The following is a 14,375-nucleotide window of genomic DNA, read 5'->3' on the forward strand; positions in this document are numbered from 1 at the left end:
TAGGAGGAAGGGTGGTTTTTTTTTTTTGGAGGTGGATCCAGGCAAGGAGGAACAGTGAGAAGAAATTCCTGCTGGTTAACATCTTTATAAGGCAGGTATCATGCCTTAGGGGAAAGCCTAGGAAGGAGGAAATCCTTAAGATGGAAGACTTCATCTAGAAGGGGCCAAGGAAATTCTTGGAGGAAGGAGGTGGTAGAAAAGGGCTCCTCACTGGGATTGGCCCATCATTCCAGTTTGGGACACCACAGGAAGATTTCAGTTGGGAATAAGAAAGCAGCCCTGGCCTCTCAAAAAAGTCAGGATACTGCTACATAAATGAAGGAAGGTAGGATGACTGAAGAGGTTGGTAAATTCGGATGACTCAATCAAGGGGGAAAAAGCAACAATTGGGGGAGTGAGCAGCAGTACATTTTATATAATCCAGGTTCAGGGACAAGGAGGTATCTAGCTGGTAGAATATCTCTGCGACAATTTGAAAGGGAATCTCATGGTAGTAATCTACCAAAGGTTTCCCAACTGAGAAGAGAAAATCCTTTAAGCCTATTTTTAGGCAACCAACTGAAGCAAAATAAATAGAGGAGGAAAAGTTAGGGATTAGGGTATTTCCTAGTAAAGATTAAAGATTGAAACAGGGATGGGTACTTGAGCTGTACTTTTGTAGGTACATTTCTTTGATGGCATGATCTTCAGCAACAAAGAATGAACACGACCCTGTGAGTAGATGCAGCTGACTGAATGCTAGCTGGGTACCTCAGCTCTTCCTCTCCTGTCTGCCTTTTCCTCCTCTTCCTTCTCCTCTCCAAAGGAAGGTAAATTTGAATGGCCAAAAGTTGCCTAGTTGACCTGGGTTTTGCTGTCTCCTCTCCTCTCCTCTCCTCCCCTATCCTTTCCTTTCCTTCCCCCATCCCCTGTCCTCTCCCAAAACCTTTAACTTACTACACTCTGAAACTGGCACTCCAAGGGGCCCCTGCCAAGGACTCCTGGACCCCTCTAGCTTTTACAGTGATTATCAATAATAACTGTTGCTGTTTTCCACCCAGCCTGATGTCTTTGTTTTTCTTGACCTCATTAAAGGGGCCACGCTCTGGCAACTTCTTAAACAGGCCCATTCAATGAATGGGCATTACCTCACCCTAAGTGACTACCTGCAAAGACCTTCACCTAAAGGTCCCAAGATCTCCCAGTGCATCCTGGGCCATCTCCAGTCATCCTGAGGAATATCAGGTCACTAGATGCAGATGGCTGTGGAGGAGAAGTGAGGCTGGTGACCTGCACAGCCCTCCTTCACTCAAAACAAAGTCAAGTGCAAGTCATGTCATCATTTCTCTGATGGCATGGTCTTCTTCGGCAACCAAGGATGAACACGATATTGGTACAGGGGACTCCCAGCTGAGGAAACTTCCTCCACTAGTATCGGTCAGTACAATTTCTAATCTTGGAAGAGTTGCCCAGATTAACGGGAAGTTAAAGTGACTTATTCAAGGTCACACAGCCAAGATGGATCAGAGGCAGGTGTTGAACCCAAAAGTTAATGAGATAATCCCAAAGTTTTCAGAATATACAGGGAACCCAAACAAGCAAGGTAAACTTACAGAAATAAAATCAAAGCAAAGAAAGTCAAGGAAATAGACCTTGGAAGAAATAAAGGGGAATATGAAAGCATTTTAAGCATATTCTCTGGGCCTACTTTTGCATGCCTTTGGAGAACTTTCTAATTTGTGGTTTTTATGTTACATTGGTAAGCATTAAGGAATCTTGGATCCATCACATTTCCTGAACTGAACTATTACCATATCAGGTCTGATAATGAATATGTAAAAAAAACTTCCTATAATAATAATCTAGAATTTATATAGTGCCTACTATGTGTCAAACACTTTACTTAGTGGTTTGCAAATAAGGACAAAGGGAACAAGCAGTTATATAGCACCTACTGTGTTCCAGGAAGTGTGCTAAATGGCTTACAATTAAGGGAAAAGGGAATATACATTTATGTAGCACCTACTATGTTCCGGGAAGTATGCTAAGTGGTTTATAAATAAGGGGGAAGGGGACATGCTCTTATATAGCACCTAGTATGTGCCAGACACTATGCTAATTGTTTTCACATTTTAACCTCACAACAACCTTGAGAGGAAGGTGATATTATTATTCTCATTTTACAGTGGAGGAAATTGAGACAGAGGTTAAGTGACTTGTCCAGGGTCACATAGCTAGTATCTGAGGCCAAATTTGAACTTTGGTCTCTCTGACTCCAGGCCTAGTGCTTTATACATCATGGCACCACATAGCTGTCTGCTACAATGTTTATATTTCAGTGTCCAATGAATGAGCTTGATAACATCTCATTTATCCAGAATGCAAAACTATCTGGCAACTTGACCACCCCTTGTCACCTGTAAGTTCCTGGGGTGGTGGTGGTGGTCTGGGGGCAGGACAGGATTGTATTCTCAATATCTAGAGCAGTTTTATTTCCACATGAGATGCTTAATTAATGCTTGTTGTATTGAACACTACCAAGAGCTATAGACGAAGGAAAGAAGTCTTCTGGGTACCTTCAGTATAAAGGGGATAAAGCCTATGCCTGGGATGGCACTGTTAGAGGAAGCTCATCACTGTAGGCTAGCATCTTCTCCATAATTTATAGAGAGTTGTCTAGAGAACTGAGAAGTGAAGGGGCTTGTCCAAGGTCATATGTCCGGTAGATACCAGAGGCAGGATTTGAACTCAGGTCTTCCTGATTTTGAGGTCAGCACTGTATCTGATAACATGCTTCCATACACTTAATTATGTATGCTCTGGCAGGTACAGTGGCAGCAAGAAGTGATGGAAGATAGTGAGAGAGAAGAAAGAAGAACTATAAAAAGTAGACAAAAGAACTAGAGCATAACAATCTATGACAAATTAGTGTAATAGCAAATGACCTTATACATACTAATGGATTTTAATTGGTTGTATTGCAATAGAGTTATGTTGCAATTTATATTCATAATGATAACCCTGAATCATCAGGAAAAGGTAAAACTTTGTTCTTTTTAAGGAGGCAGAGAATTCCCAGTGGCAAAAATATTTGAATAATTGTGGTGTAAACTATCTGTAAACAAGTATCTGGAAGGACTCAGCTACTAATGATTTCACGTGGAGGAGTCAAAGCTAGAATTTTTTTCACTTGGGGCAAATAGTCGTTCTCCAGAGGGGAATCTAGCCCTCACCATTGTTGAAGTCAGAGGTCAGCTGTGTCCGGGAGAGAGGAACCAGCGATGGGACCTTGAGGTAGCGCTGAATCACATAGTAACTTGAGCGGTGTGACTGGGGATGAGTGAGACACTAGGACAGTAGTTATAAAAGGTAAGAAAAGCTTCCTCTGTGATGGAAGTGTGAACCTGCTCCCCTCGATTATGTAGTTGTTGAGTTGTTTCAGTCATGTATGATTCTCAGTGACCCCATTTGGGGTTTTCTTCGCAAAGATGCTGGAGTGGTTTGCTATTTCCTTCTCCAGCTCATTTTACTGATGAGGAAACAGACAAACTGAGGCAAATCAGGGTGAACCCATCGCTTACCTGGGGGTTACATAGTAAGTTTCTGACGCTGGATTTGAACTCAGATCTCCCTGACTCTAGGCTGGTGCTCTATCCACTGAGCCACCTCACTGCCCAGATTTTGGTACCCTTGGACAAAGTCCTGTTCACTCTCTGCTAGTTATGGACTCTGTCAGGTGGCTAAGGTCTTCACTGTGCCACACTCACATAACCACTGTAGGCATTTTTGCCAATGAAATTATGCATGCTCTTTTGAGTCAGATCGTTCCTTCTAGACAGACAAGCCTAAACTGGCCTAGTTGTATAACATGGCCAATCTCCTCTCCTTCTCTTCTTCTGTCCTCTCTGTCTCTGCGTCAGGGCTGGAGAGACACCAGGGGAGAACAAATGCAGCTTTCTCATCTTTTGCGCTATGTTGTGATAAAATGACCCCTGTATCAAAGCAGCCTTGTTGGATATTTGACATGAGATTAGCCATCAAAACAAGCTTGATCAGTTAATGATCTGAATGGTTAATGGCTGGGGGAAGTTCTGGAGAGACAAGTGAAACAGTAGCATCCTGAAAGAAAAAACAACAATTTAGACAGAGGGAGGAGGTAGAATGATGGTGATCAAGATTAGTGGAAACTAGGGGCTGCCGTAGTACATAGGGCACCCAGTCTGAAGTCAGGAAGACTTCACCTTGTTGGCCTCAGTTTCCTCATCTGTAAAATGAGCTAGAGAAGGAAATGGCCAACCCCTCCTGTATCTTTGCCAAGAAAACCCGAAATGGGGTCACAAAAAATCAGACAGGACTGAAAAACAGCTGAACAACAACAAAAGCCTTCCTTTGATTATTTCCTATTTATCCTGTATGTACCTTTTTTGAACATGAATGGTCTCCTCTGTTAGATTGTGAGCCTTTTGAAGGCAGGGACTGTCTTGCCTTTCTTTGTATCCCTAGCACTTAGCACAGTGCCTGACACACAGTAGCCACATAAGTCCTAGTTGACTGACTGATAAGAGCACACCCCTCCCATACTAGTTGTCCAGGTTCCCAACCTCGGAGTTATCTTGAGCTCCTCATTCTCACTCCAAACAGCCAATCTTACCAAATTTCATTTCTGCCTTCACCTCTCTGCTATCCATCCCCTTCTCTGGACTTCTTAGACCCCAGTTTAGCCACAATCACTGTTTACTTGGATTATTGCTTTCTTATTCTCTCCTCCTCTTCCTTCTTCATCTCTTTTATCTCCTCTTTCTCCTCCATCTTCTTCTCCTACTTCTCCTTCTCCTCCTCCTCTTTCTCATTTTTCTTGTTTTGTCATCATTCTTCATTTATCTATGATGACAGCAAAATGGAAATCAGAGAAAATGTAAAAATGATAATATATTTTGGGTAATACAGTGTGAATGAGTGCTTCCATTAGGAGCAAGGTAACTCAGCTCAACCAGGAGAGAAAGTCCCAGATCTCATCCAAAGGAGAAATTCCTGCAAGTCTCTAGTGTAGCAAGCTGGGGATAGGAACATGGTAGAGATCACCAGTTCCTCTCATGTTAGTTTCTTCCGGAAGTCTTATTCCCCTCCCCCTCCAGCAACCTGGGTTTGGCATCGTCCATCTTCTGTCTGAGTCTTCTGATCTGATTGGTTTCCCTTCCTGTTCCCACTCTAACTCATCTTCCTCTCAGCTACCAAAGTGATTTTCCTTAAACACAGCTCTGATCATGTCACCCCCCTACTCTATAAACTCCAGTAGCTCCCTGTCACTTCTAGGATCCAGGAGAAGCTTCTCTCTGACATTTAAAGCTCTCTTCAAACTGTCCTATTCCTACCTCTTTTCTTTTCTATCTTGCCCTTCCACATACTCTATGGATTCTTCATTCTCTCATCTCTGTGCCTTTTGTACTGGATACCCTTCCCCCACCAGGAATGCTTTCCTTCCTCACTGCCCTTTCCTGGCCCCCCCAAAGCTACTGCTTTGTCATCCAAGGTTTTTGTTTTTGTTTTTTTGTCTTCTATGTGTCTTGTTAGCCATATTGTCTCTGAAAATAGAATGTAAGCACTTTTTAGGCAAAGATAGCTTCAGTTTTTGTATTTTATTTACTCCCAGGCCATCATATAGTACCTGGCACATAATTGGCACAATCTGTGGGTTGATTATAAGTACTTATCAAACAATATTTGTTTAATATATGACATGGCATTGTCATAGGCAAATTTCCCCAGATACATAGGTCACATGCAAATATGAAACGTCTAGCATACGTAATAGTTCAAAGAGAAGACCAAATACAATATTTGCATGTAAATATATAAAACCCTATGCACCAAGGTTATGTAATGTGAACAAATATATCACATGCAGATACCTAGCACATAATATCATATTGATTTTTTGCACAAAATATATATCATATACATTTTACCAGCAGGTACTTCTGGTTACTGATGTAACCTCCTTGTCCATTGTCCTTGGACTCAGGAGCTTGCTCTTTGTCACTGGTTGAATAGTTTTGATACTTTAGAGACAATCTGCTATCACTTCTGCACTGCCTCCTTGCCTCCCATCTCTTTGTCCACTGGGTGTGGGTTAGTAACCTTAAACCACTGGTCTGTAGTCCTTATTCTGGTTCTGTGAATGGCCCAGGTTGTCACTAACGCCTGGGCTCTTTTGGTACCCTCTGCCCCTTAGGACCTCCACAGCTGCAGTATCAGGCAGGGAAGGGTGACTTTTGGCTCCAACCCTCCCACATGTCTAGGAAGAGGTAACCGTCTTGGGTCACCTATTGTCCAAGTGACCCTTGGGCCAACAGTTACCAGTAGATAGCTTTCATATCTCCTTTCTTCTTCGGTTCCAAGAAGATCCCAGTGTACAGCTTTTTCTTCGTACAGGTGTTGACCCAGGTATTCCTCATATGGCATCAAATGTCCACTAATGAGTTGGGTGAGGTTTTTTTCTTGGACCTTGCTTCCTCTATTTTTCTACTGCCTTTGACTGTCCCCATCCTCCTTTCGGGAAAGAGTCTGACTGCCCATATGGACAGTAGGTGGTTGTGATGTAGCATCTTTACAGGAACTTGATTATTTCTTCAGGGTTATTTTGTAGACCCTCAGATTACCCAGGCTTTCAACTACTTGGCATGGGTGGGTGGCTTTCAAACAACCCATTAACCTGTTTTTTCCTGGGCATCAAGATGTGAAAAGACCAGTATTCTCTATTTCCTTACAATAAGGATAATTTTCCCTGAAAGGTAATAAAGCTGTCCTGGGACTTTACTGCTCCCTGTTTCTCTTGATGTAACATCCTGATCATCTCATGCAAAGCAAACAAACAAAATCACCTAATGGATCCCTCCAAAGATTATGCAAATAGCCATACCCTCCCCAAATGATTTTCTCTGTAGATCAGGGGGGCCTTGTCCAGAGAACCTAACTGCCACTGGAGCGTTCCTTATCCCATATTCTTGTTATGTAAGCAAAGAGCAGCTAGGTGGCCAGATGGGTGGTACTGTGGATAGAACTCTAGAGATCAAATTTGGATGCTCAGATACTTACTATGTAACCCTGAGCAAGTCACTTAACCCCTATTTCCCTCAGTCTCCTCATCTGTAAAATGGGGGTGATAATAATAGCACCTATCTCCCAGGGTTGTTGTGAGGATCAAATGAGATAATAGTTGTAATGCACTGAGCACAGCGCACCTGGCACATAGTGAGGGCTATATAAATGTTAGCTATTGTTATTATTATTGTTTAAGGGCAAAGTCAAACTCCTTTTGTTAACTGTTTAGTGATTTTCAGGCACCTCATTTTGTCCCAGCATCAAACCCAAACTTCAAGGATTCTGGCATTAGACCCACCCCTAACACAAAGTTGTGTAAGGTAGACTGAACACGAATGTTTAGTAAAGAATGCTGGGTGCCAGAGTCAACAACCTAGCATTTTGACTCTGGCTTTTTCTGTGGGCAATGCCTTCTTGTTGTCAAGAGGCCTGTAGTTTTGGGGATTTACCCAATCCAAATTAGCTCCCAGCTTCTACCTCCTTTTAAAATGTACTTTATTTCAGCGTGTACTTGTCATGTGACCTTGGCACGAGGGAGTTATTTTGCCAGGGAAGAAGGCACCCATTCTTGACTATGGTATACAATTAAAAAAAATAGAATCAGAGTGAGGTACATTGGAAAAAAAGCATGCTATGGGAGCTGGAGGATCTGGGTTCAAATCCCAGCTTTGCTCTTTGTAGCCTCTGTGATCTTGGGCAAGTCACTTAACTTCTTTCATCCTTCCCTTGCTCATCTTTAAAATGAGAAGTTGGACAAGGTGATTTCTGGGGTTCCTTCTAACTCTAAATCTATGATCCTATATTCAAATCAATAAGGAAATAAGCAGGATTTGATAATGAGGAAACAATAAACAATAAGAGAAAGGTGTCTCCAAATAGCTATCAGGTGAAGCCCCCAGGCTTCTGGACCTAGGAGTCCACAGAAGGTCGCATTTTGAATTTTTTAACCTCATGTCCATGACACAGATAGGGACAAAAACCTTTTCTTCCTACTTCTATTAGCCCTAGGTATCAGAAGCAAAGGTTGATGGCAAAGGTCCCCATGACCTGGGACTTTTGACATGACCCAGAGCAAGAAACTTTGATTTTAGTATCAACTGGTGCATACGAAGATTTGATCCTTTGGTATCTAGCTAATATGTTTAAGTGGTGCACTAGATAGAGCGCCGGACCTGGAGTTCAGGAAGACTTTTAAGTTTAGTTCTGGCCTCAAACACTTACCAGCTGTGTGATGCCATTTGCCTCACTTTCCTCATCTGTAAAATGGGGATAATAATAGCAATGACCTCCCAGGGTTATTGGGAAGAGCAAATGAGATAATAATTGTTAAGTGTTTAGCACATAGTAAGCACTATATAAATCTTAGTTATTATTAGGTAGTCCACCATGGAGCACTCAGCACCTAGGCTTAGTAAGGATTGTAGAGGACCATAGGTTTAGAGTTGGGAGAGTTACTTAAGGGTATTCTGTCCCAACCTCCTCATTTCATAGGAACCTTGCTTGGCCTTCATGTTACAGTCTTATACCACAACTGCCACTCTTTCCTAATTTCCTACCTCCCCTCGTTCCGCCCCTCCCCTGTCAAATGATCCCCTTCACTCAGGCATTGACTGAGTGCAGTAGGGTGGGAGAAGCAGGAACAGAATGGGAAGGATGTTATGTCTACATTAGAAAATTGCTATACCTTTTAAAGAATACATTCTAGCTAGAAATAGTAACCCCTGGCAACCAGAATGTTTCTGAAACTAATGGAAATGTAGAACGAGTTGCCATTCTGACCTAATGAAGAATCAATCAGTGAGATAACTGAGGCCAGGGAATGGATTATCTCTGTGTTCAAGAGCAAATTAACCCTTATTTAAAATTAGCTAGGATGAGACATAAGTCGAATGCAAATTTCTTGATGAATGGAACAATTTCACTTTTGTCTTTGTCTTCTCAATGCCTATTCCAGTCCCGGATACATAACAGGAATTTAATAAATGTTTGTTGAATTGACAAATCATCTTTAGAAGTACTTCCCTACTTTTTGTTTTTTCCTTTTTAACAAGCCACTGAGCATGAAATTTGGGAAGGATTAACCCAGAAATTTCTTCTTTAGATGAGTTGGCAAAATAATTAATTTTACTTTGAACATAGATATAAGATGGTCAAACTATGTCATTTGCTTTGTACATAGCCATGATGACTATATACCATTTATACAGTTGGGTTATTCATTGCAAGAGATCTTTACAGAGTTGCTACCATGCACAGAGAACATTTTGTTAGAGAAGCACCAGGAGTCACCACATATACTGAATATCTAAAATATCTCCCTACCCCTGTGGGTCTGTGAACTTATTTTGAAAAATATTTCAAAATCTGAATTTTGGTGCAATTGGTTTCCTTTTATGATCCTTTAAGTCTTATTTTGAATATTTAAAAGCACTATTTTGAGTAGGATTTTAGAGGCTTCACCAGACTGATGGAGGGGGCCATGACACCAAACCTTATCTTTTAAAAAAACAATATTTTGCTTTTTTCCAATTACATGTAAAAACAACTCTAAACATTTATTTTTTAAAATTTTGAGCTCCAAATTCTCTCCCTCCCTCTTTCCTCTCCTCCCTCATCAAGAAGGCAAGCAATTTGATACAGGAAGAACCCCTGATCTAGGGATAGTCCCCAAGACATGACTCAGTTCGTTCCCCTCAGGAAATTTCAAGAAATGCTTGTGTAAGTGGATGTGCAAGGATTAAGAAACACATTGTTCCACCAGGCTTGTTTGATTAGTTTGGGTGTCACATAGTTCAGTGCAGGTGTCAATAGAAGTGAGTTGTATGGATGAAACAGATGTCCACTGCCAGGCCTAGAGGCCTGAGGGCTACCCGAGTCTTACCTTACCTGTCCCAGGTCTTCGGTTGGCCAAACCGGATAAACGTATGAGAGAAGAGACTTTCCGGAGTTGAACAAGGGTTAGGCTTTATTCAGGGTCCTGGTTACATGTGCAGGGGGAGCTCTTCCTTAGGAGGGAGAGAGAAATCTCCCAAGGAGGCAAAGATCTTACGGTAAGAGATTGGAAGTAGAAGTGTAAGTGGGGAGAGAGGGGGAGGGGAGAGCGAAGAGAGGAAAAACGGAGCCTTCTGTCCTGTCAGGGCCCCTCCGCGCTAAGAGCGCCTTCGGGCTTTCCTGACCTACTTGAGCTCTCCGGCCACGTAGTTTGCACCTGAATACCGTGCCTGTTAGATAACAATAGGTGTGCCCAGACCCGGGCCAATCTCGAGGGTGGGGAGAGCTCTCTCCCATCACGTTTCTCACGGGAAGAGGCGGAAATACACGAGATAGCTCGGTCTCACTCCTCGATTCCCTGCTGTTTTCTGGGGGGCCTCATGAGAACTCTAAGATTTAGAAGTTCCCACCTTTACCCGCCTGAGACTGTCCACATAGAATTGAGCTTCCATCCCCAACATCTCCCCTTTTTTGTTTTGTGCAGAGCGCACATGGCTCTAGAGCAAATAGCGGCTGGAGGCTGAGTGGGTTAGGAAGGCCTTTCTGCTCGCCAGGGTTCTCCCCTCTCCTCTCTCCGCTTCCACTCTCATTCCAATCCCGCCCTGGTCTCTCCGGGCCTTCCAAAAGACTTTTAATCACACCGAATATCAGGAAATCTAAATCCTCCAGCTCCCCAGGGCATTGTTGTTCATAAGCGGTCATTTGTTCTCCGACCGCTCCCCATCTTTCTCTTGATATTCCGGTCTGCTCGAGCCAAGGAGAGACCTTCCAGATCCTTTTACAAAATTCTCGGAGGTCGTTTAACTCTATAGTGACCCCCGCCTCCCTGCATTCCCTGTAAAGTATCTCAGCCCAGACCTCCTGTTCCTCTGGCTTTATTACTGGCAATTGATTCCCCATCCCTGCCCTTTTCCCATGGGTGTGGGAAGCTACTCACTCTTTCTCTCCTTCCGAATCTAGGATTCGGGACTCGTGTCTTTCACAGCCCCTTCCGGGTGTCCCCAACCACCCAGGATATCTGCGCTCCTGTCCCTGTTTGGATGCGCCAACTGCCAGGCCTAGAGGCCTGAGGGCTACCCGAGTCTTACCTTACCTGTCCCAGGTCTTCGGTTGGCCAAACCGGATAAACGTATGAGAAAAGAGACTTTCCGGAGTCGAACAAGGGTTAGGCTTTATTCAGGGTCCTGGTTACATGTGCAGGGGGAGCTCTTCCTTAGGAGGGAGAGAGAAATCTCCCAAGGAGGCAAAGATCTTACGGTAAGAGATTGGAAGTGGAAGTGTAAGTGGGGAGAGAGGGGGAGGGGAGAGCGAAGAGAGGAAAAACGGAGCCTTCTGTCCTGTCAGGGCCCCTCCGCGCTAAGAGCGCCTTCGGGCTTTCCTGACCTACTTGAGCTCTCCGGCCACGTAGTTTGCACCTGAATACCTTGCCTGTTAGATAACAATAGGTGTGCCCAGACCCGGGCCAATCTCGAGGGTGGGGAGAGCTCTCTCCCATCACGTTTCTCACGGGAAGAGGCGGAAATACACGAGATAGCTCGGTCTCACTCCTCGATTCCCTGCTGTTTTCTGGGGGGCCTCATGAGAACTCTAAGATTTAGAAGTTCCCACCTTTACCTGCCCGAGACTGTCCACATGGAATTGAGCTTCCATCCCCAACAGTCCACAATTGCATAAAATATTCAAATATTTCATCTGTCTCATGTGGTCAGGTATCACCTCTACGGAAATGATGACTCTCCAGTCTATAATATCTTCAAACCTGGAATTGCCTAATGCCTATTGCACATCTGGATATCTCTTTTGTCCTTGTTAACACCTTTCCAAAACCGAACTCATCATCTTCCTCACTCATCCCATCCCTAGGATGCCCTATCAGCCTCCCTGTGACTTAGGTGCATAATCTAGGAGTCATCCTTAACTTTTTCTTCTCCTCTGACTTCCAGTCAGTTGCCAAGTCCTGTTTTTCCTTCCTTTTTCCTTTCTTTCTTTCTTCCTTTGTCTCTCTTTTTTCCTTCCTCTCTTTTTTCTTTCTCTTTCCTTTTTTCTTCCTTCCTTTCTCTCTCTCTCTTCATAAATATGTAAACACACACACACACACACACACACACATATATATATACACATACATACATGCATACACACACACACAAACATTTTTCACAGCTGTTCTCCTCTTTTCACTGTCACCACCCAATTCAGGCTCTCATTACCTCCCACATGGATGATTTGCAATTGCCTCCTAAATTCCCTTCCAACATCCTCACCCCTCTCTGAATCTATCCTTCACACACCTGTCAAAATAGACTCCCTAAGGTGCAGGTTTGACTACATCACTCCTCTGCTCAAACATCTTTAGTGTTCCCTATTGACCTGTAGATAAACTACAAGCTCCTTACTCTGGAATTTACAGTCCTCTCATTTGAGTTTCAGACTGCCTCTTACACCTTATTTCACCCTACTGTATCAATTCACCATCCAATCAAACTGCTACTTGCTATCATTTGAATTGGATAGATCATTTCTTACCTCCATATATTTTCACGTCACCCCCTGTACCTGGAATGTAGTCCTCCTTCCTCTCTGACTTTCAGAATGTATCTGTTCCTTTAAGGCTCAGCTTTCTACCTCTTAGTCTACAAGGCTTTCCTTGATCCACATTCCTTTCCTTTCAGTACTGCCATTTCATTTTTTATAAAGCTCTTTATCTGATTCTTTCCTTTCCCTTGCCCTATCAACTCCCTTCCCCTATAATATACTCATAATGTCATACAATTACAACTATAGAACTAGAAGGGACCTTAGAAATCATTGAATCTAACCCTTTCATTTTACAGATGGGGAAACTGAGGTTCAGAGAGGATATATTGTTTGCCAACGATGCATAGCTAATAAGTGTCTGAGGCAGGATTTGAACCCAGCTCCTCTTAACTCCAAATCCAGCACCCTATCCTCTTTGCCTTGTTGACTGTATTCATGTTGTCCTTCAACCACTGCCATCCTTCCAGAAAATAAGTTCCTTGTAGGTAAGGTCTAGTTAGTTTCACTAACATTGTATTCCTAGCATGAACATAGAGCCTTGCACTTAGGGATAGGGTAGGGACTGGACCTTTGATTACATTGTATAGAGAATTCCCAGTTCCTCCCAGAGTCAGGAGACGTCCTACAGATTGGCACTTCCTCTACAACCTAGAGCCTTATAGCCTTATAACTTACATCTTATAACTTATAACCTACAACCTTATAGCCTTATATATAACCTATAGCACAAAGAGGTCATGCATGACTAAGTCAGGACGTGTCAGCCTGGACATCAGTGCATGTCAGAGATGGGGATTAAATTCATCTTCCTGTGTCCAATCTATTATATCACTGACAATGAGTAGGGGCACTTTTTTGAATTGAATTGAATATAGAGATGAATATCAGTGCTTCTAACTTCCCATGGGATCTACATTGGTGTTATGGCCAACCAGTGGCTTCAGAGCAATTTATTTTATTTCATATTCCTTAGTTTGAAATTAACTCTAGAAAGTGGGAATTGAAAAGAAAATAGTGATATCCCTCTCATCTGTATAGCTGAAGCTCTGGGTGGGTCACTGTTGATGATTATTGACAACTATCATAGATTTAGAGCTGGAAGGAATCACAGACAAGATTTCTTTCTTTTTCTTTTTTCCTTCCTTCCTTCCTCCCTCCCTCCCTCCCTCCCTCCCTCCCTCCTTCCCTTCCTTCCTCCCTCCCTCCCTTCCTTCCTTCCTTCCTTCCTTCCTTCCTTCCTTCCTTCCTTCCTTCCTTCCTTCCTTCCTTCTTTCCTTCCTTCTCTCTCTCTTTCTGCCTGTCTGCCTCTCCATATATATATATATATATATATATATATATATATATATATATATATATATATATATATATATATATATATATATGTATACACACATGTGTATTGAAAGGACCTCCGTGGCATTCTAGCTCAACCCATGTTCAGAAGGACTCCCCATTGTACCTTACTTGATGAGTGATCATCTGTGCTCTTCTTGAAGACCTCCAATGCTCTCCCAATTTGGCTCATTCCACTTTGGGTTGTCTTTAATTATGAGGGAACCTTTCCTGACATCAAGGCCCCATTTCCCTCTCGGTATCATCACCCCTATTCTTCCTTCTGGGGCCGAGCAGATCTCTAAGAATCACCTGCTTCAAGCCTTTCATTTCACAAAAGAGGAAACTGTCTATTTTGTGTCATATTCTGTGACCAAAACAGATACATGTCAAATGTGAGTGTGGCAGTTGTTTTCCAAACATTGCTGTTC

At 42.9% G+C, this 14,375-nt stretch overlaps 1 protein-coding gene across 1 annotated transcript in view; it reads left to right on the forward strand.

The window, feature by feature from the left end:
- Window positions 1-238: 238 nt before the first annotated feature.
- The window catches only part of CA6 (carbonic anhydrase 6), a 47,888-nt gene continuing 33,751 nt past the window's right edge, over window positions 239-14,375 (forward strand). Inside the window, exon 1 of the mRNA XM_072616501.1 lies at window positions 239-325. The gene's annotated coding sequence lies outside the window, so the exon portion shown is untranslated. The remainder of the gene's footprint in view (window positions 326-14,375) is intronic.

This window comes from Notamacropus eugenii, chromosome 5, assembly GCF_028372415.1.
Source record: "Notamacropus eugenii isolate mMacEug1 chromosome 5, mMacEug1.pri_v2, whole genome shotgun sequence".
Classification (NCBI taxonomy): Eukaryota; Metazoa; Chordata; class Mammalia; order Diprotodontia; family Macropodidae; genus Notamacropus; species Notamacropus eugenii.